Source organism: Hylobates moloch, unplaced genomic scaffold (genome assembly GCF_009828535.3).
Source record: "Hylobates moloch isolate HMO894 unplaced genomic scaffold, HMol_V3 SCAFFOLD_13, whole genome shotgun sequence".
Classification (NCBI taxonomy): Eukaryota; Metazoa; Chordata; class Mammalia; order Primates; family Hylobatidae; genus Hylobates; species Hylobates moloch.
The window spans coordinates 7,439,335-7,466,983 of NW_026652288.1; the positions used below are offsets into that span (position 1 = coordinate 7,439,335).

The 27,649-nt window shown below is 38.9% G+C and overlaps 1 long non-coding RNA gene across 1 annotated transcript in view; it reads right to left on the reverse strand.

Moving 5' to 3' along the window:
- Positions 1-1,637: 1,637 nt before the first annotated feature.
- Positions 1,638-27,649, reverse strand: part of LOC131381031 (uncharacterized) — a 54,922-nt gene continuing 28,910 nt past the window's right edge. Inside the window, exon 3 of the long non-coding RNA XR_009209444.1 lies at positions 1,638-3,562. This is a non-coding gene — a long non-coding RNA (uncharacterized LOC131381031). The remainder of the gene's footprint in view (positions 3,563-27,649) is intronic.

Below are 27,649 nucleotides of genomic sequence, written 5' to 3' on the forward strand. Positions count from 1 at the left end.
AAATTCCTCAGTGCTCAAGGCCAATGAGTGCTTTAGAATCCAGACTGAGAAATAACAAATGGATGAGATAAGTAAATGTGATGTCAAAACCTGACTGTGGTGTTACAAAAGACATTACAGACAAATATCCCATATAAACATCGACTCAAAGTTCTTCAACAAAATATTGGCAAATTAAATCCAAATACGCGCACACACACACACACACACACAGATGCATAAGTATACATATGCGTGCATGTATATAATGTAGTCACACATACGTATACGTATATGTATACAGGTATATGTATGTGTGTATATATGTCTATGTACGTGTATATATTTATGACACACATACATATACATATATAAAATGAGTACATTATGACCAAGTGAGGTTTAGTTTTGCAGTAAGAAGTTTTTTATGATATTCAAAAATTAATCAATATGTTGGAGTCAAGACAAAGATGCTTACTCTCATTACTTCTTTTTAAACATTATACTGGAGGTTCTAGCCAGTGTATTAAAACAAACAAATGAAAAGAAACAAAAATTATGAAGTTTAGAAAGAAGTAAAAATCCTTTTTCTTTAGATGGCACAATTATGTATGTAGAAAATCTCAAGGAATATAACAATTACTAGAAGTAATGGTTGTTTCGGAAAAGTAGCAAGATACATTCTAAATATATAAAAACAAAGATTAGGCTATATCAGTAAAACCAAACTATATTTGGAACAATTAGATTAAATACATAAGCCTTTGGTAAATCCAATGAACATATAAGAAGAAACGACATTGATGAATAATGTATACTCCAGAGAGACTGTATAATTCCACATTTGGAAAAGCTCTATTAAAACTGCAACTTTCTATTTTATTAATTGTTACCAAAAATTAAAACTGTTAATCAGTCAGTAAAATATGGACTGCAAACATCTACCAAAGAAAGAGGTTGTAAATTAAATAGTGAATAGGACAGAGCTAATTATAGATATGTCGATATATGTAGATTAATTTACACACATATACGTCATACCTCCGTCCAGCTGAGAGGGCCTAGAAGCAGTGACATCCTGGTAGCAATGAGCATACCTAATGCCCAGATCTTGGTTTCCAAATACCACTCTCCAATAAAAGAACCCAAAGCTCCTTAAAGAAATGGCTGATTCTAAAGATGGAGTAAGAATAATACAAACTAAGCCTGGAACATCTTGAAGTGACAAAAGTAAGAAACTGCTCAAAAAATTAAATAATAATAATGATAGATGGGGGCATGTCAAAAGGACACAGAAGTCAACCTGAAAAAGCCCAGTGGTCAAAGCTGGAATACTCTGAGCAACAAAATATATAATAATGGATTATTCCAATAAAATGAGTATGAGTTCATATTTATAAAAACGAATACATGAAAGCATTAAACATGGAACTACAAGAGACAAGTCTCCTTTCAGAAGAATGTTTTTTTAAAGTTCATATCCCCTATGCAAAAAGGTAAGGTTTAATTTCCCTATTCTTGAGTGTGAGCTGGACTTCGTGACTTGCTTCCAAAGAATTGAGTATAAGAATGAAAAAATAGAAACTTTCCTTGTGGTAATTTGGCAGGTGCTTCCTTAACCATAATGTCAAGATTAACATCGCCAGCAATAAGTTAAGTTGATATCCTATATCCATTGATTAGATGAAATGAGAAAGACATTCCCTTTTTGTAGAGTTCTTCCCCAAAACCTATAAGCCCAGTCTAACCAGGAGAAAACATCAGACAAGCAAAATTTAGTGACAGTTTACAAAACACTTAACCAGGATTCCTCAAAAGTTCAAAGCCAGACAATACAAGAAAAGAATAAGAAACTGTCACAGCCCAGGAAAAACAAAGGAGACGTGATGAACAAATGCAATGTGGTACCCAGATTGGAACCTGACACAGAAATAGAATATTAGTAAAACATTTGACAAAATCTAAGTAATGCCTGTAATTCAGTCAATAGTATCGTACCAATCCTCATTTCTTAGTTTTGACAAATGGACCACAGTTATGTTAACATTAGGGGAAGTGGGGTGAGGGGCATGTGGAGACTTTCTCTGTTTGGAAATTTTCTGTAAATTATTATTATTCCAAAATCAAAAAGTCTTAAAAATATACAGAAGCAATCCTAAATACCATATAGCATCTGCCTTAGCCTATTAGGCACTTCTATAACAGAATGCCGTAAACTGGTTGTTTATAAGCAACAGAAATTTCTTCTCCACAGTTCTAGTGGCTGGAAGTCCAAGGGCCAGGTGCTGGCAGGTTTGGCGTCTGGTGAGGCCCTGCTTCCTGGTTCATAGATGGTGTCTTTTCACTTTGTCCTCACATGGTGGGAGAGGTTAAAAAGCTCCTTTTGCCTTATTTGATAAGGGCACTAATCCCATTCGTGAGGGCTCCACCCTCATGGCCTGATCACCTCCCAAAGGTCCCACCTCCTAATACCACCACCTTGAGGCTAGGATTTCAACATAATGGATCTTAGAGGGGTACAAACATTCAGTCCATAGCAGTATCTGGACCCCAGAAGAGACACCAAACCTACTGTGTTTTATAAGGTAAATTCTACCAAATACGCAAGGAACTGATCATTCTTATGTTTTGCAAAACACTCCATGGCATGGAGAATAATGGGCGAATTTCCAACTCATTCTAAGACGCTAGTGTAATTTTGAAACCAAGAGATAAAAAGGATATCAAGAAAGGACGGAAGGAGGAAATAATGAAAACAAAACAGTAAGTCATTATCACGTATGAACTTGTACCTCAAATCCTAAAAAAAAAAAAAAATTAATTAAATTTTTCAGTACATTTAAGGAACAAAACATTATAGAAAACAAGCAGTGTTTAATCCAGGACTTCAAATAAGTTTCATATTTGAGATCTTAATAAATAGGAAAAAAAAACATGATTATCACAATAGTTACTGGAAAAACCCTCTGATAAAACTTAGCATCTCTTCCTGGTAAATGGCTTTAGCTTGAAACAGAGGGAATTTTTTAACCTGCCAAAAGGAATTGCCCAGTAAACCACAAGTCCCCGTATGAAAGGTGAATCATTAGAGACATTCCTATTAAGGGCAGAGACAGGAAAGTGAGGCTCACTATTACAAAAACTATTCAGAATTGTTCTAGAAGTTTTAAACCATAAATGAGGTGAGAATTTTTAAATATATGAAAAAACATAGTACAGCATTTCTCAAAGTGTGGTCGCTGGACCAACAGCATTAGGTAGTTAGAAGAACAAATTATCAAGCCCTACCCCAGACCGCTGGAATCAGAAACTTGGAGTGGGAAATGGCAATCTGTGCGTTAGCAGCCCCCAGGGAGGCTGGGATGTGTCCTGAAGATGGAGAAACTCGCTGTAGTCAATGCTGTTGGTTTCAATGCTACTGGAAGCCAGAGCACTCCAACCCCCAACTGCTGTGAGTGTTGGCTTCCAACACTTTGCACCTGTCCCCTTCTCCTGAGGACTGTGCTCAGCTGAAGGAAGTCCACTTGCTCAGAAATGCCCAGAAGATTCTGCTTTCTTTCTGTGGGAGATTGCTCTCCAGACCCTCGAAGATACAAGATCCACAGATGCTAAAGTTCCTGCTATAAAATGGCATGGTATTTGCATATAACCCAGGCACATTCTCCCACATACTTGAAATCATCTCTATATTACTTATATCACCTAATACAGCCTGTAGCCAATGACTGACTGATACAGGGCAATGACTGACTGATATTGAAGGCAGCCCTCTTGCTTCAAAGTAGCATAACTCTATGATGCTATTTGCAAGCCAGAAGGCCCTGTGGGGTTAGGCTGAGGTTGGGCCACAGCTGAGGCCACACCTGCACAGCTTTCCCCCTGCCCTGGCCTGCTGCCCTCAGTCTCTGACAGGTTTCACCTGAGAACACATTTTCCTGGAACCCACTGACCCAAGAATCCTGTCTCACGCTCGGCTTCTAGGAAATCCAATCAGGCATAGAGTATAAGTTGAGAAGAGGGGGTGCTTAATTTTGAAAACTATCATTTTCCACCTAGAGCTTTTTAAATAACCAACTATGAGACTATTATAATAGCTCATACTTAAATAGAACTTACTATATGCCAAGTCCATATATATGTATATATTTACTCATTGAATATGCACAACATTCCTCCAATGTAGACATATTATTATTATCCTCATTTTATAGATGAAGCAACCAACACACAAAGAAGTTTAACAATTTTCATATTGCCGTACAGTTAAAGTTCTTTATCAATTGAATGAAAGATGCAGGTTCAAGTACAATTTAAGAATTTGCAAATAGAGAATTGAAAACTATTGGAAATTTAAATTCATAATTAAAGTTTTTAAATAAAAAGAGTTTCTCAAGTGTGGACATAGTTGATTATATTTGCAAATCACTCTATTTGGTTTTCATTGCATACATTTACTTATTTTTATAGATAGCTCTGGCAGAAAAAGCAACACTCACCAAATACAGGTATCCTTTGCTCTTCCAATTCTTGCTTTCTAAATTCAGACACTGAATAGATTTAACCAATTTTTGGATTACCCCATGTTATATGAATTCTCCCTACTTGCTATTCAAAACTCAGGATCAAAGAGATTTGGAGAACAGTTTTTTCCGCACTATCTGAACTTGCTATCGAATTCTCACTCTCCAGCTTTAGAAATGGAATAGATTGAATTTGGAGAAAAATATGCATTCCATCCTATTCTCTATGTCTTTACTACATTAGGCAAGGCCCTCATACTAGCTTTGGCTAAGGCAATGTAAGCAGAAGGGACCCAGGATAGCCCTTCCCAGGCTGAGCTTCAGAGAACCTGGTAATCCTTCAGCCTCACCGATATTGTAATGCTGTGCCCGGGAAAAACACACATTGCCTTTGGAGCAGCCTCAGGACGGTGGGACCTTCATCACTCTGGCTTCCCAAGCAGCTGTGCTGAGCTGAGCCCATGCTACCTTCAAAGGACATTGGTATGCGTAAGAAGAAAGAGCATTGCCATGTGGAACCACTGAGATTTTGCAGTTAATGTATTGCCATAGTGTATCCTAACCTATCCAGACTAGCACAGCAATCATTTATTACATCTCAAGTAAGAGTAAACTAAGTAGTGTTGAAAAAATTGTCATTATACTTAAAGAAAGATAAAGTTAGACTTCTTTCATATAATGCAAAAATAATGCCCTAATGAAATTAGAGTTGTCCCTCTATATCTGTGGAGAGTTTCTTTCCAGACCATCAAAGATACAAGACCCACAGATGCTCAAGTTGCTGAAATGAAGTGGCATAGTATTTGCATATAACCCAGGGACATTCTCCTGTATACTTGAAGTCATGTACTACATACAATACCTAACACAATGTAAATGCTATGTCAATAGATATTATACTGTATTTGTATTTGTATGTTTAATTGTTGTATCATTATTTTTATTTTGTAAATTAAAAAAATAATTTTGTGTATATTTGGTTGAATCTGCAGATGTGGAACCCAAGGATACAAATGACTCACTATAAGAAAAAAGTATAAGAAAATATGGAGCCTATTTTAGGTAACATTTTGGTAAAACAGGCATTTTTATGCAAGGTATAAAATACAGACATTAAAGAAAAAAAAGACAAATATGCCACGTAAAAATGTAAATGTTTCTTATGGAGAAAAACAAATTCAAGATTTAAAAAACAATTTTTCAGTTGTAGAAACACCTTTGTTATATACCTGTGCATACACACAAATGCACACACACAATATGTGTATCCAAACTATTTAAAAAGAAATTTTATATATCAATTAAGAACAAAGAATCACCTAGTAAATTTTAAATAATAATAAATAAAGGATATAAATTGACATATTACAGATGACAAAAACAAATGAAAATGAGTAAGATACTATTTTCATTCTTTAAATTGGTAAAAATTTTCAAAGAATTATAATATATAAAGACAGAATGTGAAAAATCAGACTGTATCATGAAGTGTTGCTTTCTGTAAGTAGAATAGGCTTTTAAAGGACATTTTAATTGCATATGTTGATTTAAAAAATACTTCGGCTCACCAGTTCTATCTCTAGCAACCTCTCCCAGGGAAATAGTTACTCATGTTTATGAATATTTGAATACTGTTTTTTGTAACATTGTTTGTAATAGTCCACAATTAGAAATACAATGTCATTAAATGAATAATAAAATTAATTATATTACATCCATATTAAAGAACATCATTTATGTATTAAAAAATAAATTATTAAGACATGTTTAGTGACATGGAAGAATGTCTCATATATAGTAAAAATGAAAAAGCAGTGAGCACAGAGCAATTTTTTATATAAAAAGAAAGGATACATGTATGAGATCACATGTTACCTCTAAGGATACAAAGCGGCTCTTTAAATTCTAGGCTATATGCATTCTTAAATTTATTAAAACGAGACTATATGTAGAGCATTCTATTCAATCAATTGCATACGTATATCCTGGAACACTGTTCCAAAATCTAGTCATTCTCAAGTTTGCAATATTTATTCATACTAATATTTACATATTTTTAAATTGATTAACTTTTATTCTCAAATAAATTTACTGGTAAACATTTATGCCATCACATAAATGAAAGATAAATACACTATTAGATGCAAAAAAGTTATTCAGTTTACAAGAAAATTGTACGATTAAATACTGCGATACATTATGTCATGCAAACATAATAAATCCAAACTTTTTAAAAAATGAATACCTGAAAATAAATTTCTCAATGAAGAACAGAGAGATGTTTCTGGTCAGTCATATAAAAGATATATGTAGCTGGATACTTGGGAGTCTATATCCATACGACAATTTAGTTTTGTTAGTTTTAGCTAGTTAGCACCAAATTAACTTACCTGGGTTGAAAAGGGTAAATTATCTTCTCTGACACTGTTAAATACTGAGATTTAATTGTTATTCTGAAATAATTGAGTTACCTAATAAACTGTTATTTCTGAAACACTCAACAGAGTCACTTCTTCTGCTGAATATGTTTTGTGTTTGCGTGGCAATATCCCAAAAGAAGAGGAACAGCAATGTCTGCCAGTCACTGTTGCCACCTGACTTAGAGAAACACCCATGGATACCATGTATTAAGTCTCTATTGTCTTTTCATGATGTTCCAAATTGTTTCAGCTACTTTATATGAGTTTATAACCAGGTTGGTAAACAATAGTGTTTTAGGTATTTGACTGAACGAGTGAATTTCATCAGCAGACTCACTCCCAGGATCTGAGTGCATTTGTGTGATGAACAATTAAAATAATTGCTGGCCCTGAGACATCCTGTAAAATAGCATGCACACATTATCTCATATAATTCTCACAATCTTTTACATAACTGGAATTCCCATTGTACAGTTAGGAATTAGAGGTTCAAAGAGGTAAAATGCCCTGCCTGGGATCACATAGCAGTGTAATGATAAAAATCAAAATATGAACCTCAAGAATGTTGAATTCCAGAATGTCCTCTTAACTTCTAAATTGGAATCAGAGGCTGCAGCTACACACCCCGATGTCCTCAGCACAAGCAGTCTCATGTCCCCACCATGGGCCTTATCTTGGGGAGGGGAGAATCTCTACTCAGGCACCAGGGCCCCTAGAATGTGCAGGCAAGGGGCTACCTGGCACCACTGTTGAAAGTGCCACAGTCGTACCTTAAGTGAGCTGTTGGCCGGGGCCAGCAGGGTGCCTGTGAGGCCAAGCATGTGTGTGTGTGTGTGTGTGTGTGTGTGTGTGTGTGTGTGAGCTAGTTAAATGTCAACATCAGAAGCCTGGAGGCACAGAAGTCACCCATGAGGAGCTGCCCTTCCTACCTCCTGTTTTCCTTTCCCATCCCTTTCTTCATCTCAATTCCCAACCTGCACACCCATACAGGCAATTCAACCCTAGCTCTGTCTCTTCTTGCATCCCAGTTCAGTGGAAAATCACCCTGAGATTGCCATGGTAAACACATTATACTTTCCGAAAGACTAAACAAGATTAAGTACAAAAACATTCTAGGGCCGGGCACGGTGGCTCACATCTGTAATCCCAGCACTTTGGGAGGCCAAGGCGGGCAGATCACAAGGTCAGGAGTTCGAGACCAGCCTAGCCAACGTGGTGAAACCCCATCTCTACTAAAAATTAGCCAGGCATGGTGGTGCCCACCTGTAATCCCAGCTCCTCGGGAGGCTGAGGCAGGAGAATTGCTTGAACCCAGGAGGTGGAGGTTGCAGTGTGCCAAGGTCACGCCACTGCACTCCAGCCTGGGCGACAGAGCAAGACTCCGCCTCAAACAAACAAACAAACAACCACTCTAATGCCCGGCCTTCCTGGCAGATGCATGATTTAGATATGTTTCCCAAGTATATGATTGAGTTTTCTGCATTTATGTTTCAATAATCTCTTCAATCTCCACCGAAATCATCAATCCCTGTCAGCAATTAATGTACTCAGACCTGCCTACGTATATCTGAATTATCCACTTGCACCCTCTGCATTCTGGACTCCAGAATCTGTCTGAAGTTCCAGGTACTAATTGCCATGGTCTAGATCTAGGCAGGACGCTGAGTTGACAATTCGACCTCGCTTCCTCCCTGCGGCATCCACAGTGTGCTCCAGCCCTAACCCGGACTCCACATGGAGAAGCAGCCTAATGCTCTGATCTGCTGTTGAATTGTGCCATGTGGTCTTTAAAAGGCTTTGTCTTTTTCTTTTTCTCCAAACAGTCAAGATGAAATTGGCTTCTGGTCAGCAACTCGCTTTCTTTCCCTCCTCTAAGGTAGAGTCGCCAAAAAGGATTTTGTTTTGTTCCATTTTGCCTGCAACGATATGGATAGCCAAATAGGACTACAAATTATCTACATTGTTTTTATGAAGAAAAATATATTTATTTTCCTAGCACTTGGAATCATCGCTTGCTAGGGCCAGGGAACCGATGTTGTCCCCTGATTTCTGTCCCCCTCTCACCCTAATTGGAGAGATCTGAGCACACCAGAGGATGTTTGTGGCTAAATTGGGGTATTATGAAAATAGTTCACAAAGCAAGTGGAAAGCTATATATAAAAATGATATTTACTTCTCATTTTAAATGAAGCCTAAGACAAAAGGCATATAGGTAAACACAGCTGCAACATTTTTAGGCATATAATCAAATGCAAAAATAATATTGGAAAACTATGTTAATTATTGTAATTAAATTGTGAACGGTATTGATAGAAAAATATCTTTAAAACATATAAAATCAAAACGGAGCTTATCACATTATGGGAGTTTGTTCTATTATATATGATGTGCCTAGATGGAGGTGCCAGTTGGAAAACTGCCCACAACTCCCCAGCAGTAGAATAGAGGGAAGGAAGGGCTGAGGGACCAGAAAAGAACTCTAGACCTTTGCATAAATCTTAGCCCCAATTCCATGGTTTTAGGGAATAAGTTTGCCTGACCAACTTCTGAAAGTTGGTAGAGAAGAGTCAAAAGGGCCTAGACTTTGGAGTCAAGTTTATCTGTGTTTGAAGCATGGCCCACCCACCTCAACAGGGTGTTTTTAGGATCCACAGCCCCAGCTACAGCGGGAGACAAGGGTCTTGAGACCTATAGAAATCCAAATTCCACTCGGATGACATAGTTATCCTGGGCAAAAGGAAATGTGCCATGATCCCAGCATTGTTTTCCTACACTGTTACTACATGGCTATGAAGTTTTTAGCCTTGCTCCTAAACGTCTGGGGGTTTAAGGAATGGTTCAGCAAACGTGGCTCAACCTTAAAGCCCACCGTGTCCCCAAAGTCTAGAAGACTCTGTCTTTGGCTGCCTTTAATCTTAGAGTTCGCTTTCCTCCTGGATACCTGTGTTCAGAAGACACTTTGGCCCCAACAGAGGTGTCTAAAGCAGTGTCTGACTCTTCTTCTGGTCTACCACGTTCCTCTCAAGGATCCTTCTGAGTGCAGAAGAAAACTGGACATTGACCAAGAGGTTAACGGGTGCCATTTCTCCTCGTTACTTTGCATCATCCAAGAAAAAGAAATGCTTCTTCAAGTTTTCCAATCAATTGCACTCACAGCAAAGGTTGGTTGAGGAGCCACTCTGGAGGCTTCCCATCTGCTGCTTCGTGGAAATGTTTGTACAGGATCTGGGCTTCCTGCCGAGCCCCGTTTCCATCATAAGTCGTGTGTTTCCTGTGCATGTTCTCACTCCACACATTAACCCCCTTTTCAGTTTTCACTTAAGTCTTATCTCTCACTTGATGAGCAATTTTTTCACTGGCTGGATCATTTGCAACAGTTTCACAAATGTCTTTTTCTCATTTCTGTAGAGAGAAATTGGTGAACTTGTTCATTCCTCAGATCTGAGCCACTGCTGAATTCATTTCTCTCTTTAATTTACTCACTTTTATATTCTGGCGAAGAAACCTACGTGCCTTAGCTTGTCTCACTTTTTCTTCATTTTCATCATCTGCACTAGCAGTTGGCCTTTTTTGGGGGGAGAGATGGACAATTATTTCACAAAAAAACTAAATTTTAAATAATTGAATACAAATAGCTGCATATACAGCAAACAGAGACACTCCAAGCCACCCAGGAGTGAGTCAGCTGTCACAGTAGGGGGGCTCAGCCATGGACCCCAGCTGCAGGGGACAAGCAGGTACTTACCTTAGCAAATTATCACAGTATTTGCTGAAGGCCTGCTCGGAGTGGCAAAGCCAGATAGATCTGTTGAACTTCACACCCTGGGCACCTCCATAGCACATTGGAAGTCACGTAAGCCAATCAGCCTCCAATAACCTAGCTGTCAATTGAGAATCGTGATGATAATGATGACTGCTTCACAGTATTGTGATGATTAAATGAAATAATATTTGTAAAAAAAGTTTGGAAAAGTGTAGATGCTCTGTTATTATTTTCTACTGTCTCACAGAAATCCCATTTAGAATATCCCTCCACTCTGCAACCTGCCAAGGTGAATTTGTGGTTTAAAGGTGATACGGTTTGGCTGTGTCCCTACCCACTTCTCATCTTGAATTGTATTTCCCATCATCCCCACATGTTGTGGGAGGGACTCAGTGGGAGGTAATTTAATCATGGGGGTGGTTACCCTTGTGCTGTTCTTGTGATAGTGAGTTCTCACAAGATCTGATGGTTTTATAACGGGCTTTTCCCCGCTTCACTCAGCACTTCTCCTTCCTGCCACCATGTGCAGAAGGACGTGTTTGCTTCTCCTTCCACCATGATTGTAAGTTTCCTGAGGCCTCCCCAGCCCTGTGGAACTGTGAGTCAATTAAACTTTTTCTTTATAAATTACCCAGTCTTGGGTATGTCTTTATTGGCAACTTGAGAATGGACCAATAAAAAAGGCTAGAACTGAATCTATGTGGAGAAAATGTAGTGGGGAGGGGGTGTGCAAACTCTTAGGAAGTGTTTTCACACCCAATAGAATATAATATAGTAACCCTTGTGCTTTGCTGGTAGACACGTAAAATGGTTCAGGTTCTGTACAAACAGTGTGGCCATTCCTCAAAATTTTAACCACAGAGTTACAATAAAACCCAGCAATTCCTCTTCTAAGTGTTTACTCAAAAGAATGCAAACTGAGGACTTGAACAATATTTGTACTCCAATGTTCTTAGTAGCTTTACTTACAATAGCCAAAATGTGAAAACAATCCAAATGTCCGTTGATGGATGAATGGATAAACAAAATGTGGTAAATACATATAATGGGATATTATTCAGCCTTAAAAAGGAATGAAAATCTGATGTGTGCTACCACATGAATGACTCTTGACATTATGCTAAGTGAAACAAGGCCAGACACAAAAGGATAAACATTATATGTGAGGTATCCAGAATAGTCAAATTCATAAAGACAGAAAGCAAAACAGAGGTTACCAGGGGTTGAAGGGAGTGGAAATGAGGAGTTAGTGTTTAATGGGTACAGAATTTCACTTTGAGAAGATGGAAAATTCTAAATCTGGATGGTGGTAATGGTTACACAGTAATAGCAATGAACTGGACACTTAAAAATTGTTAAAATGACAAATTATATGACATTTATATTTTACCAGAATAAAAAATAAATAAAATATTAAAGCTACCTATAACAAACAGATCAATACTGTCATACTAAGAATGCTAGCTGAGTAATAATGTGTTTTGCAAATTAATTGCCTTTTATCACTCTTTAGACAGTCTCAATAATCATTTTTGTGGTGTCATTAAGACGGTTGTGAATTCGTCTGACTTCGTTGTAGATTATAAACAGACTAGAGGTGATTTATTTTGCCTTCATCTGGTCCTTCATCAAAACACTCCATAAATGGTCTTATGTATGAAAATGTCCTCCCTTTTGCACCCTAGGTTATGCCATAACAAGCAAAGTTTTGTGGATTTGTGAGACATAAAAAGGTTTGTAAGTATTTTTCACCATTTTCCTGGATTTTACTAGCTTTCTCCTTGTAAGCCCATGTTAGAGTGTGAGTCATGAGATCCCTGTGGGGTGCCCCGCTTTGAGGAACCCAGCCATGCAGTGCCACATCTAGGCTGCCATCACTCCATCTTTCCTTCCTTCTCTCTCTCAAGACCTCATTGCACAAGTCATATTTTTCAATGTCCTCCATTCTGTTTGTTTTTTCTGTTGATAACGTCTTTGTCCCTCTTTTTTTGCAATTATTCCCAATACAGATAATCTGCAACTCTAGGCACCAGGAGCCAACATTCTTTCAGTGGATAAAAAGGAGTTCCAATACATTTTCTTACTAAGGAAATGGATTGCAAGGGATGGTGAATTATTACAATAGTAAGTGTCCAATAAATGTTTGTCAATTGAAGTCAAACTGTTCTGAGAAATAATGACGAGGCATCATTCTGAGGTTTAATTGAAGAAGACTTGTCTCAAACTCCACTCAAACGTGAAGGAAGGGCAGTATAACCCAGCAGTTAAGACCGTTCACTTTGGAAACAGCCATAGTTGGGACAGAATCCAGTCTTTACCACTGACTAACTAAAGGACACTACATTTTAGAGTCTTCTTCCTGGGCATACTACTTGTGAAGTGAAATCAGGCTTGCAAAGTGCAAGGTCTATGTTTGTTTTGGACATAGTAATTACTATGCTTATGATAATAAAATGGAAAAGTATTTTTCTCTGTGTTTTATTACCAGGAATATTTTTACCCTCCATCTTACTCCTTTATAAAGTATGTTTGTGAATTATTTAAAAATACATTACTACTAACCCACATTTGTTGCCTCTAGAGCCTAAAGCTATAATATGCAATTGGTATTCCCGGAGCCCCTCATCCAAAAGAGTTGAGTGAAGGCCCATGTTGTAGGGTCACACAATTAGTGATTTTATCAGTCTCATCCCAGATTTCTACCACCTCTGGGTCCAAGCTATTCCCTGAGATAGTCTTTACTTGCACATCAATGAGTATTAATGGATCCATGTTTATGGTCACTACTTGGAGGGAATGGGTCCCTTGAATTACAGATATCAGCACGTAGCCCCCAAAGCACCTTCAAGAGGCATCTGAGGCTCCATGAGTATAGCGAATGGAAGGAGCGAGGAGATACGGTTGGTTTCTCCTACCCCCTTCGTCTTTTTAACAATAAGTGTATATTCAATTAAGTAGGCTCTCATTACTCAATTTGTGCGAGTTCAAGTCTGGGCTAAAGTGAAGTGGAAAAATAATACCAGTCTGATTACCTTTGAAGAAAGCAATGAGCTTTGCATTCCTGTCAGAGATTTTCAAAGACTGGTCCAGGACTATATAGGTAGTGAATGTGTGAACTGAGTTTGGAGCATGACTTTTCTTACTCTTGACCAGGCCCCATCCAGTAGCATCTGCAGATTGGGCCCCATGTGATGAATGCTCAGAGTTCAGTGGCTGTCTAAGCAGTGTACGGAGGGGGCTGGAACTTGGTTGGGTGCAATAGGAAAAGGGCTTTATTTTTCCTCCAATTACTGCTTTCAAACACGCTTTGGAGCAGTACTCTTCCTGTTCATGTTTACACTAATTTCTGGCCAGTCTCTTTTATGATCTTCTAATTTGGTAATTAGGACTTACTTTAAGGTTTAGAAAAGTCCATTTCACCTGATTCAAACCTTCACCCCATTCCCAGTTCAGGCCCGAACCAGCCATCAGCCCTGTGCATTGTGAGGGGCAGCGAGCTCAGAACGGAGCGCTCTCCGCTGGTTCGGAGTCAGCACACCTGCACTCCCTTTCACACGCCCACCCAGCTGTGTGTCCTCCGCCGAGGGCGAGCCTCTCTGTGACTCTTCTGTAAAATGCACCCCATTCTGCCCACTCCTGCCACAAGACCCATCCTCAGCGATCCCGCCAGGCATGTGTGCGTGAATGCACGTGCAAAGCTCTCCATCAGAAGGGTGGTGTGGGCCGTGTAAGTCCTACCCCTCGGCCTTGAAGCTCCCTCAGGCTGCAGACTCTGGCCTCCTGGGTCTGAGCGTTAGAACCAGGAGAGGGGTGTCCCTGGGCAGAGCCAGGGGTGCAAACAGCCTGCAGCCATCTGGCCTAGCTAGAGGGCCTTCAGTGCAGAAGGGGATTTAGTCTGTTCTTTTTTTTTTTAACTTTTAATTCCAGGGGTAAATGTGCAGAATGTGTTCTACAGATAAATTACATGCTGCGGGGGTTGGGTGTACGGATTATTTCATCACCCAGGTAATAAGCATGGTACCTGATGGTAGTTTCTCTATCCTCACTCTCTTTCCAACTTCCATCCTCAATTAGGTCCTGGTGTCTGTCATTCCCTTCCATGGGTGCTCAATGTATAGCTCCCACATATAAGTGAGATCACGTGACCATTTAATTTTTCTCTTTCTTCATTAGTTCACTTAGAATAATGTCCTCCAGCTCCATCCATGTTGCTGCAAGGTCATGATACTCTCTTTCGTGGCTGTATAGTGTTCCATGGTGTATTTGTACCATATTTTCTTTATCCAGTCCACCATTGATGAGCATCTAGATTGATTCCATGTCCTTGTTATTGTGAATAGTGCTGTGATATTCATGCTCTTGTCTGGTTTAGTTGCCTGCTCTTACTCCTGAGACTAGCACCACAAAGGTCAGAGTAAAGTAGAAGATGACCTAAGAAAATATACAGAAGTCTTAACTGGATTGCTTTTGTTATGAGATGTTCACTGAAGTCCTTCTCATGACTGACATTCCAATACTGGAGTTTTCCTTGGAGGCAGATGTACAAGTTTTTCAGAAGCCATGGGCAACATGAATACTGCATGCTTCCCAGAAACACATGGTGAACTTGTCAACCCCCTTTTGGTGCCCTCCCTCTCATTACCAGCTCCTGCACCTGCGACTCCACCCCACAGCCTTGTGATGCTGGCTGCTCTCTTGGTCTTGGTCTCTTCAAAGCATCCCAAGTTTGGCTACTTTCTTCAGCATCCGCATAGCCCAGGGGAAGCTCCATATCATGGCCAAGGCTACCACGTGCAGCCTCTTCAACATCCATCAGCTTCTCCCTGCTCAGACTACATGGAGTGGAGGGTGCAGCGGCTGTGCCAGCTGAGCCCAGGTGTATTTGGCCCAACAAGGATAAATCTAGCACCTTCCTCTTTAAGGGGAGGTGGAAGGATTTAGCCCAAGAAGGATAAATCTAGCACCTCCCTCTCAAAGGGGAATGGGAGGATTCATTGCTGCTTCTCTTTTCAAGCACTTATCAAATATATCTAGACCAGTAAAGTTTCATAACACATTTTTAAATATATCAAAATAAGCTTTCTGTGAGTATGTGTGGAATGGACAAATGAATAAATGAAGATATTTTCATGGGTGGAGACATCTCCTGTGCATGTACTCTGTTCTCAAGAAGATCAAAACTTGCTAATGGTAGAAAAAACACGGCATCCTATGGTTCTTTTAGTCATATGAACGCACACTGACATTAATTTATACCCTATTGAATTGCTTAAATATTCCATTGATATATTTCTTGCTCCCCATTTTGATTATCAATATTTTGAAGTTATTTACTCACTTAATACCATGACAAAATTATTGTGCTGATAGGCCAAATTAGAAGTATGAAAAGGATAAAATAGCATACAGAGATAGGCTTGGAGTTCTCAGAGAAGACGGGAGGAGAAAGGCCACTGGCATGTATTGATCACCTAACATGGTAACAGCTGTGTGACATCTCTCTTATCTCTTATAACAATACAGCAAGATGGCTAAATTATGATTGCAGAATCCTGGGCTGCAAGAAATCAAATATGTGACTGTGAGGATGTGGCTGCCTAATAAGTTGCAGAAGGGTTCAAATCTATATATGTTTCAAAAACGCCTTTTGCTTAGTCTTGGTGAGCACTGAGGTGGGAGAAGGTTGTGTTTTTGCATGCTCTGGTACTAAACTGCTCTTCTGAATTTCTGTCTCACTGGACTCATTTTCTTATGAGAATACACAAAATAAATATTTTCCCACTTGACCCTGAGTTCTATGAGACAGGGAATATATGTTCTATAGATCTCAGCTCCCAGTGTTTAGATATTACCTTTGCTGAGCATTCAGTGAATGCCCTGTATCTTTAAATAAATTAATAAGCAGAATTAATAAACAGTATGTGGTGAAGCTCAGTGATACCCAAGAAAGAGTAGCAAATACGTAAGTGAACACCTTGAATGTGATCATCTAAAGACAGGTTTCAGGAAATGCCCATCTTTTAAAATTTTTAAAAATTCTGAAATTTGACACCTTTATTCTTTTGTGAAATATACTGGTGCAAAAAAGAGAGATAGATTTTCATTTGAGAATAGTTTTCCTTTATAAGACAGGGATGAGCAGATTGTGGCAGCTGAATGGAACATCCTGGCAGACTGCATCAGGAGAATGATAACATGAGAAGCAATGTTTAAAACATTCCCCTAAAAACCAACTCTCAAAAAAAATTTTTTTTAAATAATCTCAGAAATGCTGAAATATTTGGAAGATATGAGCAGGAATGAACAACTACCTTCATCTTATTTAAATCTTCCATTTCCTAATTGTTCCTGGTCTGGCTCATAAAGATCTCTAGATAAAGTTAATTGACTTTAAATATGAGTGGTAAGCTCTTTTACAACTTCTTAAAAATATATCTTTTATGTTCCTGGATAACCTGTAATTTTATAATACTGATCTAGAAACCAGGAGCTGCCACAAATGATGGTGCTAATTCTGTGCTTGAAATGGTGGGACAGACATGCAAGGTGACTTTACAAAGGATGGATGATTTGGGTCTCACATCCTTGCTTTGATTGTGCAAAAGAAGTCCTTACTACTTCTCCACCCACCAATTCTGGTGACCGTTCAGGGGTTTGTGGGTCCAGCCTACGTTATTCTCCCCTGCTGGATGCTTCCTGCTCTTGAACACCAGACTCCAGGTTCTTCAGTTTTGGGACTCGAACTGGCTCTCCTTGCTCCTCAGCTTGCAGACGGCCTATTGTGGGACCTTGTGAGTTAATACTTAATATGCTCCTCTATCTATCTATCTATCTATCTATCTATCTATCTATCTATCTATCTCTATCTATCTATCTATCTATCTATCTATCTATCTATCTATCTATCTAATCATGTATCTATGTATCTATCTATCTATGTATCTATTTATCTATCTGTGTATCTATCATCTATCTATCATCTATCTATCTATCTATCTATCTATCTATCTATCTATCTATATCTAATCTATCTATCATCTATCCTATTAGCTCTGTCCCTCTAGAGGATTCTGAATAATACAGTGGGCATGCTGATTTGGGTACAGAAATATTCTTACACTTGGCATTACACTAGTGGGATGTTTCTTACCTTCTGGTGCAAAACCCTCCAAGAGCGGAATTATTAGATATCTTATGATTGTGTTCTTCATCTGTTTCTCAAATTGCTCTGGACTTGATATCACCTGGGCAGAATTTTATAAGGGGCAGCTCTGCCTTCCTGTTTACATATCTGCATATCTGCTCTCTCTCTGTTAATCAGACTGCTTAGATAAAAATTTCAAATACAGCCCCGAAGATTCTGCAATTAGGAGTCCATTAACGATGCTGAGACAGTCCGTTTCAAATCCAACTATCAGTCAGTAATACTCCCACCTCACTTGTAAACCATGTTGAGGACGCACTACCAGCTCTCACCTACCCAAGCATCTGCATTCCTTGCTCCTAAGAAGGCAACAAGACCAGCTTTTAACAAAATAATAACAATAGTGTTCATCATCATCATCATCATCATAGCAATACTAATATGTCCAGGACACATTGTAGGTAAAAGTAGCTTGAGCAATAAAAGCATTCATTATCTGCATAAGATACTCAGAGAGAGGAGAATTCCTTGACTAGTCCATTCTCCTGCTCAGCTGCATTGCCAAGAACTCAGGTTCATTCCTCCTCTCTGCTCCCCATACTTAATGTGCTGATTTTTGTCCTCAAGCTCACTTCCTTTGTGATCACAGGACAGACCCCTGCAGCACACATCCCTATACAGCAAATAAAGTCAGAGGCAAGTTCACTTCAATTTTTAAATGAGAGAAAATTCCCACAAGCCCCCTGGCTTGCATTCTTTCCATGTCATTGGCCATATTGCCAACATGTGGGCATGCCTCAGCCAATCAATCAGCAGTGAGGGCAAAACATTTACTGTGATGGGCTTGGACCAATCATGACACACATGAGACTGGGCACTCTCCTGAAGCACGTGGCTAAAATGGAGGACATCAAACACAGGTAGCCTCTACAAGAAAGGCAGAAGGTCAAGGGAGTGGATCCAGATGCTACATATCTGCTTTAACAGAATCATGCTATGTTTGTATTTCATGATGAAGCCTAAAGCCAGTGAACAGAAATTAACCCCATAAAAGCAGTGCCTCATTCAGCAAATGAGCAGATATTCTTCAGTACCTATGGAATGCAAGACTCTCAGCAAGCTGCTGGGGAAAACATGATCAATTATACATTATATCGAACATGTTTCAATTCACTTATTTTTTCATTCATTTACTCAATGAATATCCATGCAGTAAATAGTAGTGTCCTTATTACTATTGTTAATTGGTAAACTACTTCCTGCCCTACAGAGTCTTGTCATCTGGTGAGGTAAACAAGGCATTCACATTCTTATTTAAACATTGTTTACACAGTCAAGTATAGTGGTATGCTGGGGCTGGCTCATACAGGCTCCTGAGAACCAATTCTATGTATTCCTTTCCAAATTTAGAGTAGCTTACACCACTGAAATTAGAAAATGCTACAAATCAGAAGACACACACACACACCCCACAGAGGCTATCACTAAACATTAACCAGCACGCCACTGGTTATGTGACAACAAAAGTTGAATCATAAATCATGAACTGTGAGTAATACTCAAATGACGAGTAAAACAATGGGCATAAAAAGAAAGCCCAACTAGCATTGGCCCCTCTACATGGTAGGTGCTCAATACAAAAGTGTGCTAGATGGTCAGATTAAGGAAGGAGGGAGAAATTGAGCTACCAAGAAAATTTAGGGGGAAAAGTGTCATTTGGGCTGGTTTTTGAAGAATGGGTGGAATTTGGATAGTCAGAGAAATAGGAGAGGGCTGCTCATGGAGAACAGGATGAAGACAAATCTTGAGGTAGAGAAAGGTCTTACGACTGTGTCCATGTGGCCGGAGTACAGAGTGTGCTTGGAAGGCCAGGGAGTGAGGTTACAGCTTACTCAACCTCTTATGAGCAGGACTATGCAAGTCAGTATGCTAAGGCTTGGAGACGTGGAGACGGACAAAATACTGCCTTAGAGGCAATTCAGCAGAAGCGCCCTGTTCCATATTTGAAGTTTGGATCATTCCAGTTAGTCTCCTGATTGTATTGGTCATTAAATAGCTTAGCTTCATTTTTACAGGAAGTATATTATATTTCTGCATTCTAGCTCACATGGATGTATTGATTACTTGATTAGTTATTGCCTAGTTATTTTACTGCAAGATGAGATTGACAATTTACCCAAGCCCTGTGATACTAGAAAACAGGAAAGAGTAAAGAAATCTCCTCACGTTTTGTCTTCTGGGAAAGGCTTTTTGCAAAGAAACACTTCTCCTCCTGTGACTTAGAGAAGACTCATAGGTGCCGGTTTATTTGCCTGTGACACAGCCAGACATAGACCCTCCAAATTCCATTCATTGCCCCATAAATGATTGACTGAATTATTTGTACCCATTGACCAATCTGGACAAGACACCTGCTAACTTGCCTTAATCAAACTATTTAAGCTTCCCTCCTCCCCTACAGGACCCTAAATTTGGCCCACCCCCAAGTGCTGGAACCACCATGCTACCTGCTCACACCTATACCCTGTACCTGGTTCTTTCTAGCCTTACTTACATTCTGCTATAAAAGAAAATTCGTTTCTGACTTATAGATATTACAGTTGGAGCACTCTGTCTACAGCAGTAGTCTCTTCCCCACTAATTGCAAAAATCCTTCTGAAAAATATCTTTTCTTACCTAAATGCGGATTTGTTTTTATTCGACAGAATTATGTTTTAGTCTGTCCCTCTGTGCCTGAAAGCCAGGCTATTATAAGTCCTTAGTGGTCCCAATAGAGACCGAAGCTCTACAAGATAAACAGAAAACTACTCTATCCAGGGAAAACAGCTCATGCTCAATGTCATCAAAGATGACAGGCAGGTTAAAGCAAGGGGATAATCTCACATACACAAAAGAAATCTAGGAAGTGTTTGCATGTGACATCTAAAGAACCTTTTCTGACTTTGACAATTGTAAGGAACATGTGTTGAGAGTCTTTGAGAAGGGTAACCAGTTCATTAATTTGACATTCCTCCACAACAAATAAAAACAAAAATTAGCATCATTATCTGATAATGAATATATTCATGTGGCAAGAAAAAATGCTTATTGGTACCAAAGATAAAATATAGTCTATGATTTTAGAATCATCAGTTGGGACTTCTCTATGTAAGGCAGTATGATACTGGAACCAATACTAAAGTGGGCTGGCTGAAATTTACAATTGTTTCAGACTGACTTATTAGAACTATATTGATTGAAAAACATTTGAAGTCCTACAAAAGCATATTATATTTTAATTGGCAGCTTGAAGTGCATTTAAATACTCATATAACTAAAAATGATGTATTTTACTAAAATTACTCTGATTTAATTATTAACCTGGTTACATCTACTAGAATATGGTTTCTTATGTCAGTTTAAGTAACTTTATGTATTTGAAATTAATAACATAAAAGAAAGACACAAACAAAAAACTAGATATGAGATCTGAGAATGCAGAGCTTTGCTGCCTCTTTCCCTCTCTTCCCTCCCTCCCTCCCTCCCTCCCTCCCTCCCTCCCTCCATCCCTTCCTTCCTTCTTTCCTTCCTTTCCCCATACAGCTCAGACAGCCACTTTTTGTGGTTGTTGTTTGAAGCAGTGAAGTATTAAAAATACATTGTTTTCATTGTAGTATTTCTAAACTTAGAAAGGAGAACTAACTTCCTCCCAGTCAACTCGGTCATTACCAGGAAAGCTTAGAATTCAAAAGAGTCAACCATCCCTCTTCTCCACTTCTCTAGCCATTAAAGTTGCATGTTTTGCACTGAATTGGGTTGTCAGAAGCCGTATGACATGTTCTTTCATGGCTAATAGAGAAAAGAAATCAGATAACATGTCCTTTATGTCAGTAAAATTTATAGGCCTTAAGTATCAGTGAGGTAGAGTTGCCAGAGTTAGCAAATAAAAATATAGAACACTCAGTTAAATTTGAGTTATTTCTAATTGCCTGTACATATGTACACTGAAATAAAAGAAAATGTTGCATGAGACATATGAATATTAAAACATTAATTGTGGCTAATCTGAAATAATTATATTTTATACTTGTTTAACTATGTTTATTATATGTGATTTGGCTCTTCTTAATAGTTCCTTGCTTTACAGAACTTCCTTACACAATTCCTTACAGTTAAAGTCTCTGTTTCTTTACCTCGAAACATAGCTTCTGCACATCTAACTTATTCTGTTGTTAATTGAAAATTATCCTCAATATTAGCATCATAGACAAGTTTACTGACTATACATTGGCACTCTGAGAATTGCTCTTCAAATTTGATTTGTTCAAGCACAAAATACCATGCTTCATGGTATAACTTATTTTTTCCACACTTCAGGATTATATTGAATTTCCTGATCAACTTCTTGAAATATTATTTTCCGGCCAAAACCAGCAAACTAACATAAAAAAAAACTAACTAACTAACAAACAAACAAAAAAACCATGTTGTCATCAAATTTTATCATCTTCTTCAACCCTACACATGAGTTTCCTAAAATTTGCTTTTGTTTCTGAAATCGCCTTTGGAAGGGTGTTCACATGAGAAAAAAAATATTACGAAAGCAAAGGGAAATTTGTTCTGCATTTTGATTACTTGTACCCGCAGTTGCCATAAAAGGTGAGGCATTTATATCTTTGATAATCTCTATAATAGTTAGTGGAACTATTACATTTTTAAATTATGCAAGTAAATATTTACCTGGCACTTAAAATATTTATTTGCAAATTTGGAATTAGACAGTGCTTCTGAATGGTAGAAGGACACAAAGTGGTTTAAGCTGAAAGATGGATGATTGACAGACAATGTGGAAGGCCATCACAAGGTCTGCTGCCACTCATATATCAGTTTCATTTGAGTTTCTCTCACACAAAAAATGTATTATTGTTTTCACTGGCACTGGTAAAGGATATCACGCACCTCCCATGCTTAGCTCTTAGTATTTGCTGACTTGTATCTTACTTTCCACCATTTTTAGTATTGAACGCACAATTGCATACTACACAAAGAGCTTCAAAAAGACATACTTGTTTGGTAAATATCCACTGCTCATTAAATTTATCATGATATTCACACTTGCCTTTTAGCATTTTGGGCACTCAAAAATACACAAATAAAAATGGATAATAGCAACCGTCACAAAAATGGAAAAAATTAAATTTGAGCATCTTAATGTCCATCTTTGGCAAGTCTGAACTGTGAACAGGGGCTGAATGAACTGTCACAATGGTTGCAAATATGTAAGCTAATGATAAATTACACTCAATATCTGTTATGGAGGGAAACTTCTCATTTTCCTCCAAGGAAGAGTTGAAATTGTAAGGGAGGAACAGTCTCTCCCAAATCAAGCCTGAGCTGATCTTGGAGGAGGTTTGAAGAAGCCCAGCCTGGAGAGGCTGGTGGGTTCCAGAGGTGAGAGTGTGGGCAACTCAGGACGTGAGCTGTGCCCCTGGTCACTGGAGTTAGCTGACTTTCAGAAGCACTGTCACCGGGATGAAGACCGGCAGATTGGCTGTTGTCTATAAGTGAGGGGCTGTCACTGACAGGCTGACTTTCAGGAGCTGGAGCTGTCATTGATTGGCTGATCTTCAGAAGAGTAGTTACTGGAGCGAGGCTGTTGCTGACTGGCTCCTTTTCAGAAGCACAACACAAGTGAGGCTATCAGGGATTGGCTGATTTTCAGAACGTGTGCACTGATGCGAAGTTATCTCTCATTAATGCTGGGCACTTGTTCACTCCTTGGGACTCAGGCCAGAGAGTGATCTTTTCCTTTCTTGAAGGTGAAAAGATGTACTTTTAATTCTTCTCAGTCCCCTCTTTTGGTCTTCCCTCAGCTGACCCTATGGGAAAGACTGGAAGAGGTTGTCCAGATTTTTGTGTGTAGAGATATGATTGTCAGCTAGGTAAATGACTGAAGCACCAATTACCATGGCAGAAAAATAGCTCTATGTGCCAGTTTTTGTAATTTATTGGTAAAGGCTGAGTCTGGGACATTTAGGGCTTCCTGATAAAGTCAATATAGGACACAAGACAAAACTCATTAAATTCACGGCATATCCTGTACATGCAGATGTCCGTCACCCCTTCATAGGCACTGACTACAGAGGATATGTTATTACTTCATGACTCCTTGCCACATGGACAACCACGAGTAGAATGAGCTAAAATGTTAAGATTAGGTCTGATTATTTAACAAATGCAGTAGATGAGATCCTTGTCCGTGTCTACCCATCATTTCCAAATCTATTCATTAGACTCACGTCTGTGCTTTCTTGGAACTTAACATTTTCACACTTCGTGTTTCTCCTGAAGCACATGTGTTTGAGTGGAAGATTTCCAACATGAAAATCTCCAAGATGACACTCCACAAGCTCACATTTGAAGTGTAGGAATGCAGACATTACAATATCTGCAAGTTCTCTCTGCATGGTCTACATAGTGAAGGCTTGAGGGATGTCCAGAGATGGCATTCATCCTGAAACAATATAAACAGGAGGAAAGAGAAAGACCATTCACTTCACCACATCGCATTGTTTTTGAAATCTAATTGTAGATTTAATGACCTCTCTCTTTTTGCCTTAACTATTGCCTGGTAAGCTATTCCACATATTCATGATTCTCTGCATGGGGAAAAAAAAAATAGAAGAAGAAGAAGAAGAAACACTTCCTGACATCTGTTCTGAATTTGTTTTTCTTTAATTTTCATTTATACCCTCTTGTTCTATCATCTGTGTTGGGCTCAAAATAGGAAACCATGTTGACATTTTCCAAACCATTTAAATTTTATGTTCTTTAATTAAAATCCCCCTCTTAACTAGATAGACATCTAACCTGGTGGGTAGATGCCGTAATACTACATCTAAATGAAGACAATTTTTTTTTAAAGAATCTTCTCCCTCCTACAGAAAAAAAAATAGAGATCTTGAAGTTATAGTATTTCTGTGTCATCCAAAGCCAAAGGAGCTTTACCTACTTTTATTTTTGCCCTAAACTTGCCTGAAACTGTTTGAAATAGTAAAATAGAGCTTCATGTCCCACAGCACTGGCACCACAGGCTGCTTGTCATAAGCTGTTTTTCTGTTGTTTTGGGACAATAGTATTTGTGTTGGTCAGAAACCCTGGCTATGCAGACTAATTCCAGATTTCTCAGCTCATATATCCTGTTCACAACCTTGAAAGCTGATGATATAAGCTCCTCTACTCTAAACCACTGCATGAACTACATAAATAAGAGGCTTGTATTTTTTTTATGAGACATAGGGGTCATATCAAACTTAAGTAGAAACAAGTAAAAGGCTCTCTTCAGGTGAGATTTTTAGTGATGCTGGAACCCATGTGTTCAAGACTAAATTATTTCAAAGCAGAGCCATGAACCTCATTCTGTTTGATATCTGTAGGCCCCTCCTTAAGACTCTAGAAAACTGCCTTGCAAATAACTGATGTTCTGTGGTTTTTCTTATTTTATTATTTAGATCAGCATATGTACCTTGTGTATGATAAAGAATGGCAGAATATCTGAGAAAAAAATTAAATTCAGAATATCTGAGAAATGTCTGAGAAAAAATTTACAATTCAGAATATCTGAGAAAAAAATTAAAATTCAGAACTGTAATCAAAATATACTTGTTTTTAAGTACTATGCTAGAAATTAGACCTATAGTAGCAAACTGAGCAGATCTGGTACCTGCCCTCATGGAAACTTACTTTCTAGGATGAAGCTAGACAATAAACAATAAAACCAACAAATACATGCCATGAATCATAATGAGTTCTATGAAGGAAAAATTGGAGTATTACAAAAGATTAATTAGGAAGCTCAAACTTTAGATTTGGTTGTCCAGGAAGACTGCACCAAGTCTATGACACTTACGGTAAGACCTGAAGGATAGAGTGAGAGGAACAGTGTTCCCAGAGGAAGGAACAGCAGGTGTGTCATAATACTCTGTTGTCAAGGCACTGCCCCACTCCCCACTGTCTACAGTGGGAGCAGAAGCTGGGAATGATGCTATATCTTAGGATCCTTTTTCCCATGAGGTTCCCGGTTTGCTAACAAGAGAAACCTACACGGATCTTGAAGCAGAAGTGGCACTGACTCCACAGCTCTCTAGAGCTGGACACGGCCAGACCTGGAAGTGGAGAAGGGCTTCACACAGGTTACTGGGCAGGCTGTGTGGGTACACATGCCTGGCTGATGCAGACTGCGGCAGTTGGTGAGAGCTTTCAAAGGCGCTCTTGAAAATTGTAGCAGTTTCCTGGCAAGCCTGTGGAAACAACCACCACTGGCGTTTCAGGCTAAGGTCCCAGTGTCTGTTCTCGTCTTTCAACTGGAGTGCACCTGACCTTTTCTCCCACGTTCTCCCAGTGTTCATGAAAGCCTAATGCTCATAGTAAGCCCCGTTTTCCCAGAATACTTACCATAACTCAATTTTTCTATACAAACTCACGTTGACATGGCATGGGAAAGTCTTAAGGAGGGAAGGCCCTCCACATAGTCAAAGAGGTCAATACCAGTGAGATGTAAAACAATATTGCCTTAGAAAATAATTCTGGGAAAATCCCTCATTATAGCAGGTCTACTAGCATTGGGCATTTGTAAGTTTGTGTACACGTTTCCACCCACCACACAAGTTTTCTGTTTTTGTCAGCTGTAAAGATCCAACAAGCTTGAAAAGTTCAGATATTGTTGGCCTTTATTACTCTGATCATTCTGAAAACAGGTGAGATGTTAAGTAGAAACAAACAAAAAAATTGCTCTTCACTCCCTCTAATGGTACTGTTCAAGCTCTGGAATGGGCTCTGAGACAAACTGGGAACGTATACCATGTCAAGGAAACTGTTCCACTATTCTCAAAGCCCTGACACAGCAGGATGTTGATTATTTCAAAATTACAAATTAGATTCCAATTAAAATACATATAATTAAGTGATTAAATATGGGGAAGTAATGTCCTGCAAAATATTTACAGTCTACTAACCATAAGCAAATTGTTTAAAAAAGCAAACACACAAACATAGTCCTCCTCTCTAGGATGGACTAAGATCACAGATCAGAGGATTTTTGTTTGTTTTTAATCAACTCTAAGTCTGATTTTTTCCCGATAAGATTGGGTTTTCAAAGGTACCCAGCTCAGGGGATGAGAGACAGAGCAACTGATGATCCTGTCCCTCTAATGATGATTCGCCTTCCCCTGATGGGAACCCCAACTCTGCTAAGCCATGAGGTCAATCATCACAATCTCTTGTTTTTGTTTCTCAAGACATAGAAATTATGAGATACTTGTTTCTATTTTTATAATTTATGTATAGGGAAATTCCCCCTTCCAATGTAGAGTTTGTACATTTGGACAGTACAGAACAATCAAGACAGTAGCTCCACCATACTTGGCCTCCTCACCCTTGCAAATAAACCCAAGGACTTTAATAGGTGGATCTGAAACATAAATTCAAAGCCATCTTTGGAAGAGTGTGCTGAGGCACTTCCCCATCCCAACCAGCAGTCTCTCAAGGTTTCCAATGAAGGAAGACAAATGGATGACATTCGGAATTCCGGCAGGTGTGTCTGCCCAGCCCTGGAGTCACACAGGCCAGGGTCTACACCTGATCATACCAAATTTCCCAGTGAGTTCTTAGGAAAATCCACTGGAGTTACTAATTCTTAGTTTTCTCTTCTGAAAAACATGATGGGGACAATGACACGTATGACACAGTGCTACTGAGAGCAGTAAATGCAGAGTGAGGTGTTTCACACATAGAAGGCATGGAGTCAGTGGTACCTCTGGCACTCAAGACTTATCCCTGGTGAGTC